Source organism: Salvelinus namaycush, chromosome 12, assembly GCF_016432855.1.
Source record: "Salvelinus namaycush isolate Seneca chromosome 12, SaNama_1.0, whole genome shotgun sequence".
NCBI classification, from domain to species: Eukaryota; Metazoa; Chordata; class Actinopteri; order Salmoniformes; family Salmonidae; genus Salvelinus; species Salvelinus namaycush.
The window spans coordinates 13,618,721-13,639,556 of record NC_052318.1 but is presented as its reverse complement, the minus strand read 5'-3'; positions in this window follow the sequence as shown (position 1 = coordinate 13,639,556).

Below are 20,836 nucleotides of genomic sequence, written 5' to 3'. Positions count from 1 at the left end.
CCCTACATGTCTCTCTCCCTACATGTCCTACATGTTACACTACATGTCTCTTTCTCCACATGTACTCTTTCCCTACATGTACTCTCTCTCCCCCTTCCCCCCTACAGTTGTCTCTCTCCTACATGTCTCTTTTCTACATGTCTCCTCCCTACATGTCCTCCCACATGTCTCTCTCCCTACATGTTTTCTCTCGCTACATGTCTTCTCCTACAGTACACATCTCTCTCTCTACATATCTCTCTCTCCTACATGTCTCTCTCCCTAGAGTACTCTTTTCCTACACTTCCTCTCCCCTACTGTCTCTCTCCCTACATGTAGGGAGAGAGACATGTACTGGGGAGAGAGACATTATGAGGAGAGAGGTACGTGTAGGGAGAGATTAGAAGAGGCATGACTAGGGAGAGAGACATGTACGTAGGAGAGAGAGATTACTGTAGAGAGTAGAGAGATGTGTACTGTAGGGAGAGAGACATGTAGTTGGAGAGAGATACATGTAGGGGGAGAGAGCATGTAGCGTGAGAGAGACATGTAGGGGAGAGACCTGTAGGGAAAGAGACATGTAGGGAGAGAGACTGTAGGGAGAGAAACTGTAGGGAGAGAGACATGTAGGAAGAGACATGTAGACAGGTACATGTAGGGAAGAGAGACATGTAGGGAGAGAGACTGTAGGGAGAGAGACATGTAGGAGAGAGACATGCTAGGAAAAGAGACATGTAGAAGAGAGACATGTAGGGAGAGACATGTAGGGAGAGACAGAGGGATAGAAAAGACATGTAGGGAGAGAGACATGCAGGAAAGAGACATGTAGGGAGTAGAGACATGTACGTGGAGAGAGACATGTAGGGAGAGAGACATGTTAGGGAGAAGAGACATGTAGAAAGAGACATGTAGGAAAAGAGACATGTAGGGGAGAGAGACATGTAATGTATAGAGAGATATACGTAGTGAGAGAGACATGCAGGGAGAGAGTACATGCAGTGAGAGAGACATGTAGGAAGAGAGACATGTGAAAAGAGACATGTAGGAAAAGAGAGCATGTAGGAACAAGAGACATGTAGGAAAAGAGACATGTAGGGAAGAGAGACATGTAAGGAGAGGACATGTCAGGGAGAAGAGAAAACTGCAGGGAGAGAGACATGCAGGGAGAGAGACTGTCGGTAGAGAGACATGTAGGGAGAGAGACATGCAGGAAAAGAGACATGTAGGGAGAGAACATGTAGGGAGAGACATGTAGGGAGAGAGACATGCAGGGAGAGAGACATGTAGGAAAAGAGACATGTAGGAAAAGAGACATGTAGGAAAAGAGACATGTAGGAAAAGAGACATGTAGGAAAAGAGACATGTAGGGAGAGAGACATGCAGGAAAAGAGATATGTAGGGTGAGAAACGTGTAGGGAGAGAGACATGTAGGGAGAGAGACATGTAGGGAGAGAGACATGTAGGGAGAGAGACATGTAGGGAGAGAACATGTAGGGAGAGAGACTGTAGGGAGAGAGACATGTTAGGGAGAGAGACATGTAGGGGAGAGAGACATGTAGGGAGAGAGACTGTAGGGAGAGAGACATGTAGTAGGAAGAGACATAGCAGGAAAAGAGACATGTAGGGAGAGAGACATGTAGGGAGAGAGACATGTAGGGAGAGAGACATGTAGGGAGAGAGACATGTAGGGAGAGAGACATGTAGGGAGAGAGGACGTGTAGGAAAGAGACATCTAGGGAGAGAGACCATGTGTAGGGAGAGAGAGATAATGTAGAGAGAGAGATGTGTACTGTAGGGAGAGAGACATGTAGGGAGAGAAACATGTAGGGAGAGAGACATGTAGGGAGAGAGACATGTAGGGAGAGAGACATGTAGGGAGAGAGACATGTAGGAAGAGACATGTAGGAGAGAGGACATGTAGGGAGAGAAACATGTAGGAAGAAGAGACATGTGGGAGAAGAGACATGTATGGGAGAGAGACATGTGTAGGGAGAGAGACATGTAGGGAGAGAAACATGTAGGGAGAGAGACATGTAGAGGAGAGGAGACATGTAGGGAGAGAGACATGTAGGGAGAGAGACATGTAGGAAAGAGAGACATGTTAGGAAAGAGAGACATGTAGGGAGAGAGACATGTAAGGAGAGAGATAGAAGTAGAGAGACATGCAGGGAGAGAGACATGCAGGAGAGAGAGCCTGCAGGGAGAGAGACATGTAGGAAAAGAGACATGTAAGGAAAGAGACATTAGAGAGAGAGACATGTAGGGAGAGAGACATTCGTAGGACAGAGAGCATGTAGGGAGAGAGACATGTAGGGGAGAGAAACATGTAGGGAGAGAGACATGTAGGGAGAGAGACATGTAGGAGGAGAGACCTGTAGGGAGAGAGACATGTAGGGAGAGAGACATGTAGGGAAGAAGAGACATGTAGGAAAAGAGACATGTAGTAGAGAGACATGTAAGGAGAGAGATATTTAGTAGAGAGACATGCAGGAGAGAGACATGCAGGGAGAGAGGACATGTAGGAAAAGAGACATGTAGGAAAGAGAGACATGTGAGGAAAAGAGACATGTAGGAAAAGAGACATGTAGGGAGAGAGGACATGTAAGGAGAGAGACATGCAGGGAGAGAGACATGCATGGGAGAGAGACATGTAGGGAGAGAGACATGAGGAAAAGAGATATGAGGGTGGAAACGTGGTAGGAAGGAGACATGTAGGGAGAGAGACATGTAGGCAGAGAGACATGTAGGGAGAGAGACATGGCAGGAAAAGAGACATGTAGGGGAGAGAGACATGTAGGGAGAGAGACATGTAGGGAGAGAGCATGTAGGGAGAGAAACATGTAGGGAGAGAGACATGTAGGAGAGAGATGTACATGTAGGAGAGAGACATGTAGGGAGAGACATGCAGGGAGAGAGACATGTGGGAGAGAGACATGCAGGAAAAGAGACATGTAGGAAGAGAACATGTAGGGAAGAGACATGTAGGGAGAGAGACAATGTAGGAGAGAGACATGTAGGGAGAGAGACATGTAGGGAGAGAGACGTGTAGGAAAAGAGACATCTAGGGAGAGAGACATGTAGGGGAAGAGAGATATGTAGAGAGAGATGTGTACTGTAGGGAGAGAGACATGTAGGGAGAGAACATGTAGGGAAAGGACTGTAGGAGAGAAGACATGTAGGGAGAGAGACATGTAGGAAAGAGACATGTAGGGAGAGACATGTAGGGAGAGAAACATGTAGGAAAAGAGACATGTAGAAAAGAGACATGTAGGAAAAGAGACATGTAGGAAAAGAGACATGTAGGGAGAGAGACATGTAGGGAGAGAGACTGTAGGGAGAGAGACTGTAGGGAGAGAGACATGCAGGAAAAGAGAACATGTAGGAAAAGAGACATGTAGGGAGAGAGACATGTAGGGAGAGAGACATGTAGGGAGAGAGACATGCAGGAAAAGAGACATGTAGGAGAGAGACATGTAGGGAGAGAACATGTAGGGAGAGAACATGTAGGGAGAGAGACATGTAGGAAAGAGGACATGTAGAAAAGAGACATGTAGGGAGAGAGACCATGTAAGGAGAGAGATATGTAGTAGAGAGACATGCGGGAGAGAGACATGCAGGGAGAGAGACATGTAGGAAAAGAGACATTAGGAAAAGAGACATGTAGGAAAAGAGACATTTAGAAAAAGAGACATGTAGGGAGAGAGACATGTAAGGAGAGACATGCAGGGAGAGAGACATGCAGGGAGAGAGACATGCAGGAGAGACACATGTAGGAGAGAGACATGTAGGGAGAGAGACATGCAGGAAAGAGACATGTAGGAGAGAGACATGTAGGGAGAGAGACTGTAGGGAGAGAGACATGTAGGAAAATGAGACATGTAGGAAAAAGAGACATGTAGGGAGAGAGACATGTAAGGAGAGAGACATGCAGGGAAGAGACATGCTGGGGAGAGAGACATGTAGGAGAGAGACCATGTAGGGAAGAGACATGCAGGAAAGAGACATGTAGGGAGAGAGACATGTAGGGGAGAGAGACATGCAGGAAAGAGAGACTGTAGGGAGAGAAACATGTAGGGAGAGAGACATGCAGGAAAGAGACATGTAGGAGAGAGACATGTAGAAAAGAGACATGTAGGAAAGAGACATGTAGGAGATAGAGACATGTAAGGAGAGAGATATGTAAGTAAGAGACATGCAGGGAGAGAGACATGCAGGGAGAGAGACATGTAGGAAAAGAGACATGTAGGAAAAGAGACATTTAGGAAAAGAACATGTAGGAAAAGAGACATGTAGGGAGAGAGACATGTAAGGAGAGAGACATGCAGGGAGAGAGACATGCAGGGAGAGAGACATGCAGGGAGAGAGACATGTAGGAGAGAGACATGCAGGAAAAGAGATATGTAGGGTGAGAACGTGTGGAGAGGACATGTAGGGAGAGAGACATGTAGGGAGAGAGACGAGGAGGAGAGACATGCATGAAAAGAGACATGTAGGGAGAGAGACATGTAGGGAGAGAGACATGTAGGGAGAGGAGACAGGTGGAGGAGACATTAGGGAGAGCGAACATGTAGGGAGAGAGACATGTAGGAGAGAGACATGTAGGGAGAGAGACATGTAGGGAGAGACATGCAGGGAGAGAGACATGTAGGGAAGAGACATGCATGAAGAGAGACATGTAGGGAGAGAAACATGTAGGGAGAGAGACATGTAGGGAGAGAGACATGTAGGGAGAGAGACTTAGGGAGAGAGACATGCAGGAACAAGAGACATGTAGGGAGAGAAACATGTAGGGGAGAGACATGCAGGAAAAGAGACATGTAGGGAGAGAGATCATGCAGGAAAGAGACATGTAGGGAGAGAGACTGTAGGGAGAGGAGACATGAGGAGAGAGACATGTAGGGAGAGACATGTAGTAGAGAGAGACATGTAGGAAAAGAGAGACATGTAGGAAAAGAGACATGTAGGGAGAGAGACATGTAAGGAGAGAGACATGCAGGGAGAGAGACTTGAGGGAGAGAGACATAGGGAGAGAGACATGTAGGGAGAGAGACATGCAGAAAAGAGATATGTAGGGAGAAACGTGTAGGAGAGAGACATGTAGGAGAGAACATGTAGGAGAGAGACATGTAGGGAGAGACATGAGGAAAAGAGACATGTAGGGAGAGAACATGTAGGGAGAGAGACATGTAGGGAGAGAGACATGTAGAGAGAAACATGTAGGGAGAGAGAGACATGTAGGGAGAGAGACATGTAGGGAGAGAGACATGTTAGGAAAAAGACATGTAGGAAAAGAGACATGTAGGAGAGAGACATGTAAGGAGAGAGATGTAAGTAGAGAGACATGCAGGAGAGAGACATGCAGGGAGAGAGACATGCAGGGAGAGAGACATGTAGAAAAGAGACATGTAGGAAAAGAGACATGTAGGAAAAGAGACATGTAGGGAGGAGACATGTAAGGAGAGAGACATGTAGGGAGAGAGACATGTAGGGATGAGAGAACATGTAGGGAGAGAGACATGTAGGGAGAGAGACATGTAGGGAGAGAGACATGTAGGAGAGAGACATGTAGGGAGAGAGACATGTAGGAGAGAGACATGTAGGGAGAGAGACATGCAGGGAGAGAGACATGTAAAGGAGAGAGACTGCGGAAAAGAGACATGTAGGGAGAGAAACATGTAGGGGAGAGACATGTAGGGAGAGAGACATGTAGGGAGAGAGACTGTAGGGAGAGAGACATGTAGGGAGAGAAGACATGTAGGGAGAGAGATATGAGGAGAGAGACATGTAGGAGAGAAGACATGTAGGGAGAGAGACTGTAGGAAAAGAGACATCTAGGGAGAGAGACATGTAGGAGAGAGAGATATGTAGAGAAGAGATGTGTACTGTAGGAGAGAGACATTAGGGAGAGAAACATGTAGGGAGAGAGACATGTAGGGAGAGAGACATGTAGGGAGAGAGACATGTAGGGAGAGAGACATGTAGAAAAGAGACATGTAGGAGAGAGACATGTAGGGAAGAAACATGTGGAAAGAGACATGTAGGAGAGAGACATGTAAGGAGAGAGATATGTAAGTAGAGGACATGCAGGGAGAGAACATGCAGGGAGAGAGACATGTAGGAAAAGAGACATGTAGAAAAAGAGACATGTAGGAAAAGAGACATGTAGGAAAAGAGACCATGTAGGGAGAGAGACATGTAAGGAGAGAGACATGCAGGGAGAGAGACATGCAGGAGAGAGACATGTAGGAGAGAGACATGAGAAAAGAGATATGTAGGGTGAGAAACGTTTAGGGAGAGAGACATGTAGGGAGAGAGACATGTAGGGAGAGTAGACATGTAGGGAGAGAACATGTAGGGAGAGAGACATGTAGGGAGAGAAGACATGTAGGGAGAGAGACATGTAGGGAGAGAGACATGTGGGAGAGAGCACATGTAGGGGAGAGACATGTAGGGAGAGACATGTAGGGAGAGAGACATGTAGGGAGAGAGACTGTAGGGGAGAGACTGAGGAAAAGACTGTAGGAGAGAACATGTAGGGAGAGAACATGTAGGAGAGACATGTAGGGAGAATGTAGGAGAGAGACATGTAGAGAGAGAGTGTAAAAGAGACTCTAGGGAGAGAGACATGTAGGGAGAGAGAGATATGTAGAGAGAGAGAGTGTACTGTAGGGAGAGAGACATGTAGGGAGAGAGACATGTAGGGAGAGAGACATGTAGGAGAGAGACATGTAGGGAAGAGACATGTAGGGAGAGAGACATGTAGGGAGAGAGACATGTAGGGAGAGAGACATGCAGGGAGAGAGACATGTAAGGAGAGAGAGACATGCAGGAAAGAGACATGTAGGGAGAGAACATGTAGGAGAGAGACATGTAGGGAGAGAGACATGTAGGGAGAGAGACATGTAGGGAGAGAGACATGTAGGGAGAGAGACGTGTAGGAGGAAGAGAGACATCTAGGGAGAGAGACATGTAGGGAGAGAGAGATATGTAGAGAGAGAGATGTGTACTGTAGGGAGAGAGACATGTAGGGAGAGAAACATGTAGGGAGAGAGACATGTAGGGAGAGAGACATGTAGGAGAGAGACATTAGGAAAAGAGACATGTAGGGAGAGAGACATGTAGGGAGAGAAACATGTAGGAAAAAGAGACATGTAGGAAAAGAGACAGTAGGAAAAGAGACATGTAGGAAAAGAGACATGTAGGGAGAGAGACATGTAGGAAGAGACATGTAGGGAAGAGCATTAGGGAGAGAGACATGCAGGAAAAGAGACATGTAGGAAAGAGACTGTAGGGAGAGAGACATGTAGGGAGAGAGACATGTAGGGAGAGAGACTGTAGGAGGAGAGAGACATGCAGGAAAAGAGACATGTAGGGAGAGAGATGTAGGGAGAGAGACATGTAGGGAGAGAAACATGTAGGGAGAGAGACATGTGGGAGAGAGACATGTAGGAAAAGAGACATGTAGGAGAGAGACATGTAGGAGAGAAAACATGTAGGGAGAGAGACATGTAGGAGAGAGACATGTAGGAGAGGAGACATGTAGGAGAGAGACATGTAGGGAGAGAGACATGCAGGGAAGAGACATGTAGGGAGAGGACCATGTAGGGAGAGAGACATGTAGGGAGAGAGAACATGTAGGGAGAGAGACATGTAGGGGAGAACATGCAGGGAGAGAGACATGCGAAAAGAGACATGTAGGGAGAGAAACATGTCGGGAGAGACATGCAGGAAAAGGACATGTATGGAGAGAGACATGCAGGAAAAGAGACATGTAGGGAGAGAGACATGTTAGGAAAAGAGACATGTAAAAAGAGACTGTAGGAGAGAGACATGTAAGGAAGAGATATGTAAGAGAGAGACATGCAGGGAGAGAGACATGAGGGAGAGAGACATGTAGGAAAAGAACATGTAGGAAAGAGAAATGTAGAAAAGAGACATGTAGGAAAGAGACATGTAGGAAAGAGACATGTAGGGAGAGAGACATGTAGGAGAGAGACATGCAGGGAGAGAGACATGCAGGGAGAGAGACATGCAGGGAGAGAGACATGCAGGGAGAGAGACATGTAGGGAGAGAGACATGTAGGGAGAGAGACATGCAGGAAAAGAGACATGTAGGAGAGAACATGTAGGGAGAGAGACAGTTAGGGAGAGAGACATGTAGGAAAAGAGACATGTAGGAAAAGAGACATGTAGGGAGAGAGACATGTAAGGAGAGAGACATGCAGGGAGAGAGAATGCAGGGAGAGAACATGTAGGGAGAGAGACATGTAGGGAGAGAGACATGCAGGAAAAAGAGACATGTAGGGAGAGAACATGTAGGGAGAGAGACATGTAGGGAGAGAACATGCAGGGAGAGAGACATGCAGGGAGTAGAGACATGCAGGGAGAGAGACATGTAGGGAGAGAGACATGTAGGGAGAGAGACATGTAGGGAGAGAAACTGTAGGGAGAGAGACATGTAGGGAGAGAGACATGTAAGGAGAGAGATATGTAAGAGAGAGACATGCGGGAGAGAGACATGCAGGGAGAGAGACATGCAGGGAGAGAGACTGCAGGGAGAGAGACATGTAGGGAGAGAGACATGCAGGAAAAAGACTGTAGGGAGAGAACATGTAGGAAAAAACATGTAGGAAAAGAGACATGTAGGGAGAGAGACATGTAGGAGAGAGATATGTAAGTAAGAGCCATGCGGGAGAGAGACATGCAGGGAGAGAGACTGTAGGAAAAGAGACATGTAGGAAAGAGACATGTAGGAAAGAGACATGTAGGAAAAGAGACATGTAGGGAGAGAGACATGTAAGGAGAGAGACATGGCATGGAGAGAGACATGCAGGGAGAGAGACATGCAGGGAGAGGAGACCTGTAGGAGAGAGACATGCAGGAAAAGAGATATGTAGGGTGAGAACGTGTAGGGAGAGAGACATGTAGGGAGAGAGACATGTAGGGAGAGAGACATGTAGGGAGAGAACATGCAGGAAAAGAGACATGTAGGGAGAGAGACATGTAGGGAGAGAGACATGTAGGGAGAGGACATGTAAGGGAGAGAGATGTAGGGAGAGAGACATGTAGGGAAGAGAGACATTGTAGGGAGAGAGAACATGTAGGGAGAGAGCATGCAGGAAAAGAGACATGTAGGGAGAGAGACTGTAGGGAGAGAGACATGTAGGGAGAGAGACATGTAGGGAGATGAGACATGTAGGGAGAGAGACGTGTAGGAAAAGAGACATCTAGGGAGAGAACATGTAGGGAGAGAGAGATATGTAAGAGAGAGATGTGTACTGTAGGGAGAGAGACATGTGGAAAAGAGACATGTAGGAAAAGAGACATGTAGGAGAGAGACATGTAGGGAGAGAGACATGTAGGAGAGAGACATGTAGGGAGAGAGACATGCAGGAAAGAGACATGAGGAAAGAGACATGTAGGGAAGAGACATGTAGGGAGAGAGACATGTAGAGAGAGAGACATGTAGGGAGAGAAACATGTAGGAGAGAGACATGCAGGAAAGAGGCATGTAGGAGAGAGACATGTAGGGAGAGAAACATGTAGGGAGAGAGACATGTAGGGCGAGAGACATGTAGGGGAGAGACATGTAGGAGAGAGACATGCAGGAGAGAGACATGTAGGGAAGAGACATGTGGGAGAGAGACATGGTAGGGAGAGAGACATGTAGGGAGAAAACATGTAGGGAGAGAGATGTAGGGAGAGAAACTTGTCGGAAGAGAGACATGCAGGAAGAGAGACAGGTAGGGAGAGAAACATGTCGGGAGAGAGACATGCAGGAAAAGAGACATGTAGGGAGAGAGACATGCAGGAAAGAGACATGTAGGGAGAGACATGTAGGAAAAGAGCATGTAGAAAAGAGACATGTAGGGAGAGAGACATTGTAGGAGAGAGATATGTAAGTAGAGAGACATGCAGGGAGAGAGACATGCAGGGAGAGAGACATGTAGGAAAAGAGACTGTAGGAAAAGGACATGTAGGAAAGAGACATGTAGAAAAAGAGACATGTAGGGAGGAGACATGTAAGGAGAGAGACATGCAGGGAGAGAGACATGCAGGGAGAGAGACATGTAGGGAGAGAGACATGTAGGGAGAGAGACATGCAGGAAAAGAGACATGTTAGGGAGAGAACATGTAGGGAGAGAGACATGTAGGGAGAGAGACATGTGGAAAAGAGACATGTAGGAAAAGAGACATGTGGGGAGAGACATGTAAGGAGAGAGACATGCAGGGAGAGAGACATGCAGGGAGAGAGACATGTAGGGAGAGAGACATGTAGGGAGAGAGACATGCAGGAAAGAGACATGTAGGGGGGAAAACATGTAGGGAGAGAGACATGTAGGGAGATAGACATGCAGGGAGAGAGACAGCAGGGAGAGAGACATGCAGGGAGAGAGACATGCAGGAGAGAGACATGTAGGGAGAGAGACATGCAGGGAGAGAGACATGTAGGGAGAGAAACATGTAGGGAGAGAGACATGTAGGGAGAGAGACATGTAGGAGAGAGATATGTAGGGAGAGACATGCAGGGAGAGAGACTGCAGGGAGAGAGACATGCAGGGAGGAGACATGTAGGAGAGAGACATGTAGGGAGAGAGACATGCAGGAAAAGAGACATGTAGGGAGAGAGACATGTAGGGAGAGAGACAGGCGGAAAAGAGACATGTAGGGAGAGAACATGTAGGGAGAGAGACATGCAGGAAAAGAACATGTAGGGAGAGAGACATGCAGGAAAAAGACATGTAGGGAGAGAGCCATGTAGGGACAGAGACATGTAGGGAGAGAGACATGTAGAAAGAGACATTTAGGTAAAAGAACATGTAAGGAAAGAGATCATGTAGGAAAGAGACATGTAGGGAGAGAGACATGTAAGAGAGAGACATGCAGGAGAGAGACTGCAGGGAGAGGAGACATGCAGGGAGAGAGACATGTAGGGAGAGAGACATGTAGGAGAGAGACATGCAGGAAAAGAACATGTGGGAGAGAAACATGTAGGGAGAGAGACATGTAGGGAGAGACCATGTAGGAAAGAGACAGTAGAAAAGAGACATGTAGGGAGAGAGACATGTAAGGAGAGAGACATGCAGGGAGAGAGACATGCAGGGAGAGAGAGACATGTAGGGAGAGAGACTGTAGGGAGAGAGACATGCAGAAAAGAGACATGTAGGGAGAGAAACATGTAGGGGAGAGAGACATGTAGGGAGAGAGACATGCAGGGAGAGAGACATGCAGGAGAAGAGAGACATGGCAGGGAGAGAGACATGTAGGGAGAGAGACATGTGGAGAGAGACATGCGGGAGAGAGACATGTAGGGAGAGAAACATCTGTGGGAGAGAGACATGTAGTGGAGAGAGACATGTAAGGAGAGAGATATGTAAGGAGAGAGACTGCAGGAGAGAGCCATGCAGGAGAGAGACATGCAGGGAGAGAGACATGTAGGGAGAGAGGACATTAGGGAGAGAGACATGCAGGAAAAGAGACATGTAGGGAGAGAGACATGTAGGAGAGAGACATGCAGGAAAAGAGACGTAGGGAGAGAAACATGTAGGAGAGAGACATGCAGGAAAAGAGACATGTAGGGAGAAGACATGCAGGAAAAGAGACATGTAGGGAGAGAGACATGTGGGACAGAGACATGTAGGGAGAGAGACATGTAGGAAAAGAGACATGTAGGAAAGAGAACATGTAGGAAAAGAGACATGTAGGAAAAGAGACATGTAGGGAGAGAGACATGTAAGGAGAGAGAGACATGCAGGGAGAGAGACATGCAGGGAGAGAGACATGCAGGGAGAGAGCATGTAGGGAGAGAGACATGTAGGGAGAGAGACATGCAGGGAAAAGAGACATGTAGGGAGAGAACAATGTAGGGAGAGAGACATGTAGGGAGAGAGACTGTAGGAAAAAGACATGTAGGAAAAGAGACATGTAGGGAGAGAGACATGTAAGGAGAGAGACATGCAGGGAGAGAGACTGCAGGGAGAGAGAACATGTAGGGAGAGAGACTGTAGGGAGAGAGACATGCAGAAAAGAGACATGTAGGGAGAGAAACATGTAGGAAGAGACATGTAGGGAGAGAGACATGCAGGGAGAGAGACATGCAGGGAGAGAGACATGCGAGGAGAGAGACATGTAGGAGAGAGACATGTAGGGAAGAGACATGCAGGAAGAGACATGTAGGGAGAGAAACATGTAGGAGAGAGACATGTAGGAGAGAGACATGTAAGGAGGAGATATGTAAGGAGAGAGCATGCAGGGAGAGAGACATGCAGGGAGGAGACATGCAGGGAGAGAGACATGTAGGGAGAGAGACATGTGGGAGAGAGAATGCGGAAAGAGACATGTAGGGAGAGAGACATGTAGGGAGAGAGACATGCAGGAAAAGAGACATGTTAGGGAGAGAAACATGTAGGGAGAGAGACATGCAGGAAAAGAGACATGTAGGGAGAGAGACATGCAGAAAAGAGACATGTAGGGAGAGAGACATGTAGGGACAGAGACATGTAGGGAGAGAGACATGTAGAAAAGAGACATTAGGAAAAGAGACATGTAGGGAGAGAGACATGTAGGTAGAGAGATATGTAGGAGAGAGACATGCAGGAGAGAGAGATGTAGGAAAAGAGACATGTAGAAAAGAGACTGTAGGAAAAAAGACTGTAGAAAAGAGACATGTAGGGAGAGAGACATGTAAGGAGAGAGACATGCAGGGAAAGAGACATGCAGGGAGAGAGACTGCAGGGAGAGAGACATGCAGGAAAAGAGACATGTAGGGAGAGAAACATGTAGGAGAGAGACATGCAGGAAAAGAGACATGTAGGGAGAGAGACATGCAGGAAAGAGACATGTAGGGAGAGAGAACATGTAGGGACAGAGACATGTAGGGAGAGAGACATGTAGGAAAAGAGACATGTAGGAAAAGAGACATGTAGGGAGAGAGACATGTAGGAGAGAGATATGTAGGGAGAGAGACATGCCAGGGAGAGAGACATGTAGGAAAAGAGACATGTAGGAAAAGAGACATGTATGAGAAAGAGACATGTAGGAGAGAGACATGTAAGGCAGAGAGACATGCAGGGAAAGAGACATGCAGGGAGAGAGACATGCAGGGAGAGAGACATGCAGGGAGAGAGACATGCAGGGAGAGAGACATGTAGGGAGAGAGACATGTAGGGAGAGAGACATGCAGGGAGAGAGACATGTAGGGAGATAAACTGGTAGGGAGAGAGACATGTAGGGAGAGAGACATGAAAGAGACGAGAGACATGCAGGGAAGAGGAGACAGTGCAGGGAGAGAGACATGCAGGGAGAGAGACATCAGGGAGAGACAGAGAGCTGGTAGGGGAGAGAGACATTTAGTGGAGAGAGACATGTGCAGGAAAAGAGACATGGTAGGGAGCAAACATGTAGGGAGAGAGACATGTAGGGAGAGAGACCATGTATGGAGAGAGACAGGCAGGGAGAGAGACATGTAGGGAGTAGAGACATGCAGGTAAGAGACATGTAGGGAGAGAAACATGTAGGGAGAGAGACATGGTAGGAGAGAGACATGCAGGGAGAGAGCATGTAGGGAGAGAAACATGTAGGGAGAGAGACATGTAGGGAGAGGAGACATGTAGGGAAGAGATATGTAAGGAGCGAGACATGCAGGGAGAGAGACATGCAGGGGGAGAGACATGCAGGGAAGAGACATGCAGGAGAGAGACAGTCAGGGAGAGAGACATGTAGGGAGAGAGACATGTAGGGAGAGAGACATGCAGGAAAAGAGACATGTATGGAGAGAAACATGTAGGGAGAGAGACATGTAGGGAGAGAGACATGCAGGAAAAGAGACATGTAGGGAGAGAAACATGTAGGAGAGAGACATGTAGGGAGAGAACATGTAGGGAGAGAGACATGTAGGAGAGAGACATGTAGGGAGAGAGATATGTAAGGAGAGAGATATGTAGGGAGAGAGACATGTAAGGAGAGAGATATGTAAGGAGAGGATATGTAAGGAGAGAGATATGTAGGGAGAGAGAGATATGTAGGGAGAGAGAGATATGTAGAGAGAGAGATATGTAGGGGAGAGATGTGTACTGTAGGGAGAGAGACATGTAGAGAGAGAGATATGCAGGGATTGAGATATGTAGGGAGAGAGGACATGTAAGGAAGGATATGAGGGAGAGAGAATGTAAGGAGAGAGATATGTAGGGAGAGAGAGATATGTAGGGGAGAGATATGTAGGGAGAGAGATATGAGGGAGAGAGATGTGTACTGTAGGGGAGAGAGACATGTAGAGAGAGAGATATGCAGGATTGGGGGGGAGATATTAGAGAGAGACATGTAAGGAGAGAGATATGTAGGGAGAGAGATATGTAAGAGAGAGATATGTAGGAGAGAGAATGTGTAGGGAGAGAGATATGTAGGGAGAGAGATATGTAGGTAGGAGATATGTAGGGAGAGAGATATGTAGGAGAGAGATATGTTAGGGAGAGAGAATGTAAGGAGAGAGATATGTAAGGAGAGAGATATGTAAGGAGAGAATATGTAAGGAGAGAGAGTATGAAGGAGAGAGACATGACAGGGAGAGACTGTTAGGGAGAGAGCATTGCAGGGAGAGAGACATGTAAGGGAGAGAGACATGCAGGAGAGAGACATGCAGGGAGAGAGACATGCAGGAGAGAGACATGCAGGGAGAGAGACATGCGGGAGAGAGACATGTACTGTAGGGAGAGAGACATGTACTGTAGGGAGAGAGACATGTACTGTACGGGAGAGAGACATGTACTGTAGGGAGAGAGACATGTACGTATGGGAGAGAGACAGTCTGTAGGGAGAGACAGTATGTATGGAGTGAGACATGTACTGTAGGGAGAGAGACATGTACTGTAGGGAGAGAGACATGTAAGGAGAGATACATGCAGGGAGAGAGACATGCAGGGAGAGAGACATGTAGGGAAGAGACATGTACTGTAGGGAGAGAGACAGTAGGGAGAGAGCCATGTAGGGAGAGAGACATGTAGGGAGAGAGACATGCAGGGAGAGAGACATGCAGGGAGAGAGACATGCAGGGAGGAGACATGTAGGGAGAGAAAACATGTACGGTAGGGAGAGAGACATGAGGGAAGAGACATGTAGGGAGAGAACTGCAGGGAGAGAGACATGCAGGAGAGAGACATGCAGGGAGAGAGATGCAGGGAGAGAGACATGTAGGGAGAGAGAACATGTAGGAGAGAGACATGCAGGAGAGAGACAGCAGGAAGAACATGCAGGGAGAGAAGACATGTAGGGAGAGAGAAATGTACTGTAGGGAGGAGACATGTAGGAGAGAGAGCAGTGTTAGGGAGAGAGACATGCAGGGAAGAAGACATGTAGGGAGAGAGACATGCAGGAGAGAGACATGCAGGAAGAGACATGCAGGGAGGAGACATGCAGGGAGAGAGACATGCAGGGAGAGAGACATGCAGGGAGAAGACATGTAAGGGAGGAGAGACATGTAAGGGAGAGATGGAAGGGGATGAAGGGAGGGAGTGAGACAGAGGGGAGAGAGGGTATATATATGATGTGTGTACAGTCAACAGAAAATAAATACCAATACAATGTGAATGTTTAAAACTTCTCTAGGTAGGGGCCAGCATTTTCACGTTTGGATGAAAAACATGCCAAATTCAACTGCCAGTTTTACTCATCCCCAGGAGATAAGATATGCATAGTATTAGTAGATTTGATAGAAAACACTCTGAAGTTTCTAAAACTGTTTGAATCCATGTCTGTGGGTATAACAGAACTTATTTAGCAAGTGAAACCCCGAGGACAAACCATTCAGATATTTTTGTTGTTGTTGAGGTCACCGTCTTTCAATTAGTTTTTATTGGGACAACCAGATTTCTAAGCAACTTGCTTGCAGTTCCTACGGCTCCACTGGATGTCAACAGTCCTTGGAAATGGTTGAGGTTATTCCTTTGTGTAATGAAGAAATACGCCAACTTTGAAGTCGAGGCACTCCTGGTGTCCTAGACATGCGTTTCAATCAAACAGAAGGCATGCTACATATTGTTTTAATCCTGTATTGAACACAAATCATCCCGTCTTCAATCTTATCAATTATAAACGTAAAAAAATACCTAAGTTTGTATTACATAAGTAGTTTGACATTTTTTGGCAAAGTTTAAAGGTACCTTTGATATATTTTGTCGTTATGTTTGAGCAGTTGGAACCGGTGTTTTTCTGGATCAAACGCGCCAATAAATTGACATTTTGGATTATATCGACGGAATTATCGAACAAAAGGACCATTTGGATGTTTATTGGGACATATTGGAGTGCCAACAACAGAAGCTCGTCAAAGGTAAGGCATTAATCTATATTTTTATTCTGCGTTTTGTGTCACTCCTGCAGGTTTAAATGTTTTCTCTCTTTTGTTTCCAATGGTGCTATGGCTCAGATAATAGCACGTATGCTTTCGCTGAAAGCCTATTTGAATTCTGACATGTGTGGCTGGATTCACAACCAGTGTAGCTTTAATTTGATATCTTTCATATGTGATTTAATGAAAGTTTGATTTTATGTAATTTTCATAGTCATTCATTTTAATGTGGCGCTATGCATTTTCTCAGGCTTTTTTGCCAAGTGATACAGTAGCGTCTTGCCTAAACTCATATTTTTTGGATATAATATGAACTTTACCGAATCATAAACATACATGTATTGTGTAACATGAAGTCCTATGAGTGTTCATCTGATAAAGATTAGCAAAGGTTGTGATTTAATTTTATCTCTTTCTGCTTTTTGTTAATGCTCTCTTTAGCTGAAACATGGATGTCTTTTTCTGTGACTTGGCTAATACCTTACATAATCGTTTGGTGTGCTTTCGTCGTAAAACCTTTTTGAATTCGGACACTTTTGGCTGGATTTACAACAAGTGTAGCTTTAAAATGTGTGAAAATACTTGTATGTTTGAGGAATTAAAATTATGGGTTTCTGTTGTTTTGAATATGGCGCCCTGCCAGTATCACTGGCTGTTGATGAGGTGGGACGCTAACGTCCCACCTACCCTAGAGAGGTTTTAAGCAAAAAGCTTAACATTGTCCCATCCTTTATACAGCATCTTATAAGCCTTCTAGACGACACTACATCTACATGCTCATGTAAAGTACGGTACATTTTAGTGAATCCCATTTGATGTAATCCGCCTTGTTAATGGAGATCCTATCTACATGTGAGTGGTTCAACACGTTCCATTTAGAGATGTATAGATCTCATTTTCACCTGTAAAAATATACCCAGAGTGTACAAACATTAGAACACCTTCCTAATATGAGTTGCACCCCCTTTTGCCCTCAGAACTGCTCAATTCGTCAGAGCATGACTCTATAAAGTGTTGAAAGCGTTTCCACAGGAGGCTGGCTCATGTTGACTCCATGCTGATGTCCTTTGGGTGGTGACCATTCCTTTACACACAGGAAACAGTTGAGTGTCAAAACCTAGAGCGTTGCATTTCTTGACACACTCAACCGGTCCCCCTGAGAGGGCTGAACAAATAGTTTTGTTGACTACGTCCATCCTAGCCGCTCATTAATGTCTTCATCGAAATTACAGATTGCCTCTTATCCGCTTGTCATCCCCTTATGCCATAGTTTGTACATCTGAATTGTCAGTAGAAACCACATTTGTTTCAGCAAGTCAGCCATATCAGCTATGTTTTTTTTTAAAGGCAGTAAATGGGCTGAATGAACTGTTTTGCTGCCAGACCAAGACTCCACTGATAGCCAGGTGTAGCAGTGATAAGGTGCTGGGACTGCTTTTGGGACTCTGCTGTTGGGACGCTTTATGTTGGCCCTAACAGTTTTTGCCCACCGTTTGTCACCGTTATAGTGTAAGTAGGCTTTTCTGACATGCATCCCCTCTTTTTTTTGCCCCACCAAGATTTACATGCACGCTTGATAAAGATGAGCTGTATAAAAAAAAAAAGACTGTATAAAATAAATAATACTAATACTGAGCTATTTTGATGCTCAAACATTTTTACAAATGATATTGTTTTATACTAATACAATTCCTCCAACAGAACCCAAACCGGCTGCGCGCGTGCATAAATGTATTTTGTCCCCCAACACCAAACGCGATCATGACACACAAGGTTAAATATTTTTTTAAACTTGAACCATTATATTAATTTGGGGACTGGTCGAAAAGCATTTAACATTTTGGCATTTAGTAGCTAGCTTGCAATTGCTAGCTAATTTGTCCTCTTTAGCTAGCTTGCTGTTGCTAGCTAATTGTCCTGGGTATATAAACATGGAGTTGTTTATTTTACCTGAAATGCACAAGGTCCTCTACTCGCGCAATTAATCACACATTCCACACATAAAACGGTCAACTTGTAGACGTTCGTTGTTTGAAGGAGACCAAGGCGCAGTGTAATTTGTGGTCATCATATTTATTTAAATGGAACCGCAACAAAAATAACAAAGTGAAACCAAACCGAACGTACCGTTCGCGTAACTACAAAGGCTGTACAAAAACAAGATCCTAACATAGTGGGAAAAAGGCTTAACTAAGTATGATTCCAATCAGAGACAACGATAGACAGCTGCCTCTGATTGGGCACCACACTCGGCCAAACACAAGAAATACAAAACATAGAATGCCCACCCCACATCACCCCTGGACCTCACCAATAGAGAATAAACACGGCTCTCTAAGGTCGGGACGTGGACACAACCAAAGTCGTTTTCTAGTCATCTCTCCTCCGTTCAGGCTTTTTCTTCTCTTGACTTTATATCGCGATTGGCAACTTTCATAAATTAGGTGCATTTCCCCCATTGACTTCGTTCGTCCTTTCCAGTCACCCACCGTGGTATAACCAATGAGGAGATGGCACGTGGAGGCGCCACTGGAGGCTGATGGCGTGGACGCGGTAACAGGTTGGCACCGGGCTGATGACATCTCACCTCAGGGCGAGTGTGGGGAGGAGGCACATGTAGTACTGGACTGTGCAGGCGTCACTGGGACAGCTGATGCGGGGGACGGTACAGGTGGCACGGAGCTGATGACACGCACCCGGGGCGAGTGCGGGAAGAGAACAGGACAGACCTGACTGGGGACACGCAGTTGAGGGAGAGTGCGAGGAGCCAGGAAAAGGACACACCTGACTGGGAAAGCGCACTGATGGGAGAGTGTGGTGTGAGTTGGCAACAGGACGCACTAGGTTGTGAAGGTATACTGGAGACCTGGTGTGTATACGCCGGCATTCAATTGTTCCGGACTTATAACACACGTTTCAGGACGATACGGGGAGCTGACTCAGGTGGCAACCAAACTGACAACACGTTCCTTATATTCAAATCCCTGCGTCCTCCACCGATTAACAACTCCCCCATTTTCTCTCTCCTGAATTCTCCTTCTTTCCCAGACTGGCTCTGTTCACTCCTCGGCTCCGACGACTGCTCCATGTGCCCCCCCAAAAAAAATCTTTGGGTTTCTGTGGCCTTCCTCCCCGACGTCGTTGCTGTCCTCTCATGCTCGCAAGGCGACTCCGCCAAGGAAGGCGATCCTGTCTGCCAGGATTCCTTCAAGTCCAGAGACCCCTCCCATCCAGGATCTATTCCCAAGTCCAGGATACTTCCCTCATGGGGCACGCTGCTTGGTCCTTTGTTGGTGGGATCTTCTGTCACGATCGTCGTATGAGTGGACCAAGGCGCAGCATGTGTATGCGTACATTCTCTTTTAATGAATGAACACTTAACAAAAACAACGAAAGAGTCATGCAATAAAATGCAAATTAATACCTTAAAAATCATACAATGTATTTTTCGGATTTTGTTTTAGATTCATCTCTCCACAGTTGAAGTTGTACCTATGATAAAAATTACACCTCTACATGCTTTGTAAGTAGGAAACCTGCAAAATCGGCAGTGTATCAAAACACGTGTTCTCCCCACTGTATATGTGACTATGTGTGTGTGTATAGGTGTGTTGTGTTTATATATATACCCCCCCCCAAAAAAACAATTATACCTAAAAATATAGGGGGAATTTGAAATGGAGACAATTACATTGAGGGAAGCAACAATCTTCCACAATATTTAAAGCTGATCCAGCCCCTAGATATGATGCTGTGTGTCACATGTTGTGTCCATGCCAGTTCCCTCTGCTGTGGTGCAGCGCACTGAAGCGCGGCCAGACACCATTTGATTAATTCATTAAAATCATCAAAAGCATTGCTTCCTCATTCATTAGAAATATAATATATATAAGTGGCGGGCGCATTAACACTCTCTGGGATGCGGGACGCTTGCGTACCCAACTGAGGCCAATAGCCAGGGGAAATGTAGAGCGCCAATTCAAAAAATTATATAAAATCAAACTTTCATTACAATCACAACAGTATAAGAACCAAATTGAAAAGTACACATCGTTGTGAATCACGCCAACTGTCCAGATTTCAAAAAAGGATTTTCGGCAAAGCATAAGATGCTATTATCTGATGATGCGAATGTCAACAAAGAGAGTGTAGCCTATTTCAACATGCGGCGCTACTCAAACGCAGATAAAAATAGATTAAAACAGCTTACTTTGGACGAGATTCTTGTTGGCACTCCAATATGTTCCATAAACAATCACAAATGGTCCCTTTTGTTCGATTAATTCCGTCCATATATATCCAAATGTGTCCATTTATTTGGCGCTGTTGATACCAGAAAAAAACAGTTCCAATAAGCGCAAAGTCACACAAATAATCTAAAAAAAAAAATCTCCCTAAACTTGCCAAAACATTTCAAGTACTTTTGTAATAAAAATTAAGTATTGTAAACGTTAATAATGCGATCAAATTGAGACGGGTCATCTGTTTTCAATACAAGAGATCAAAAACTAACGC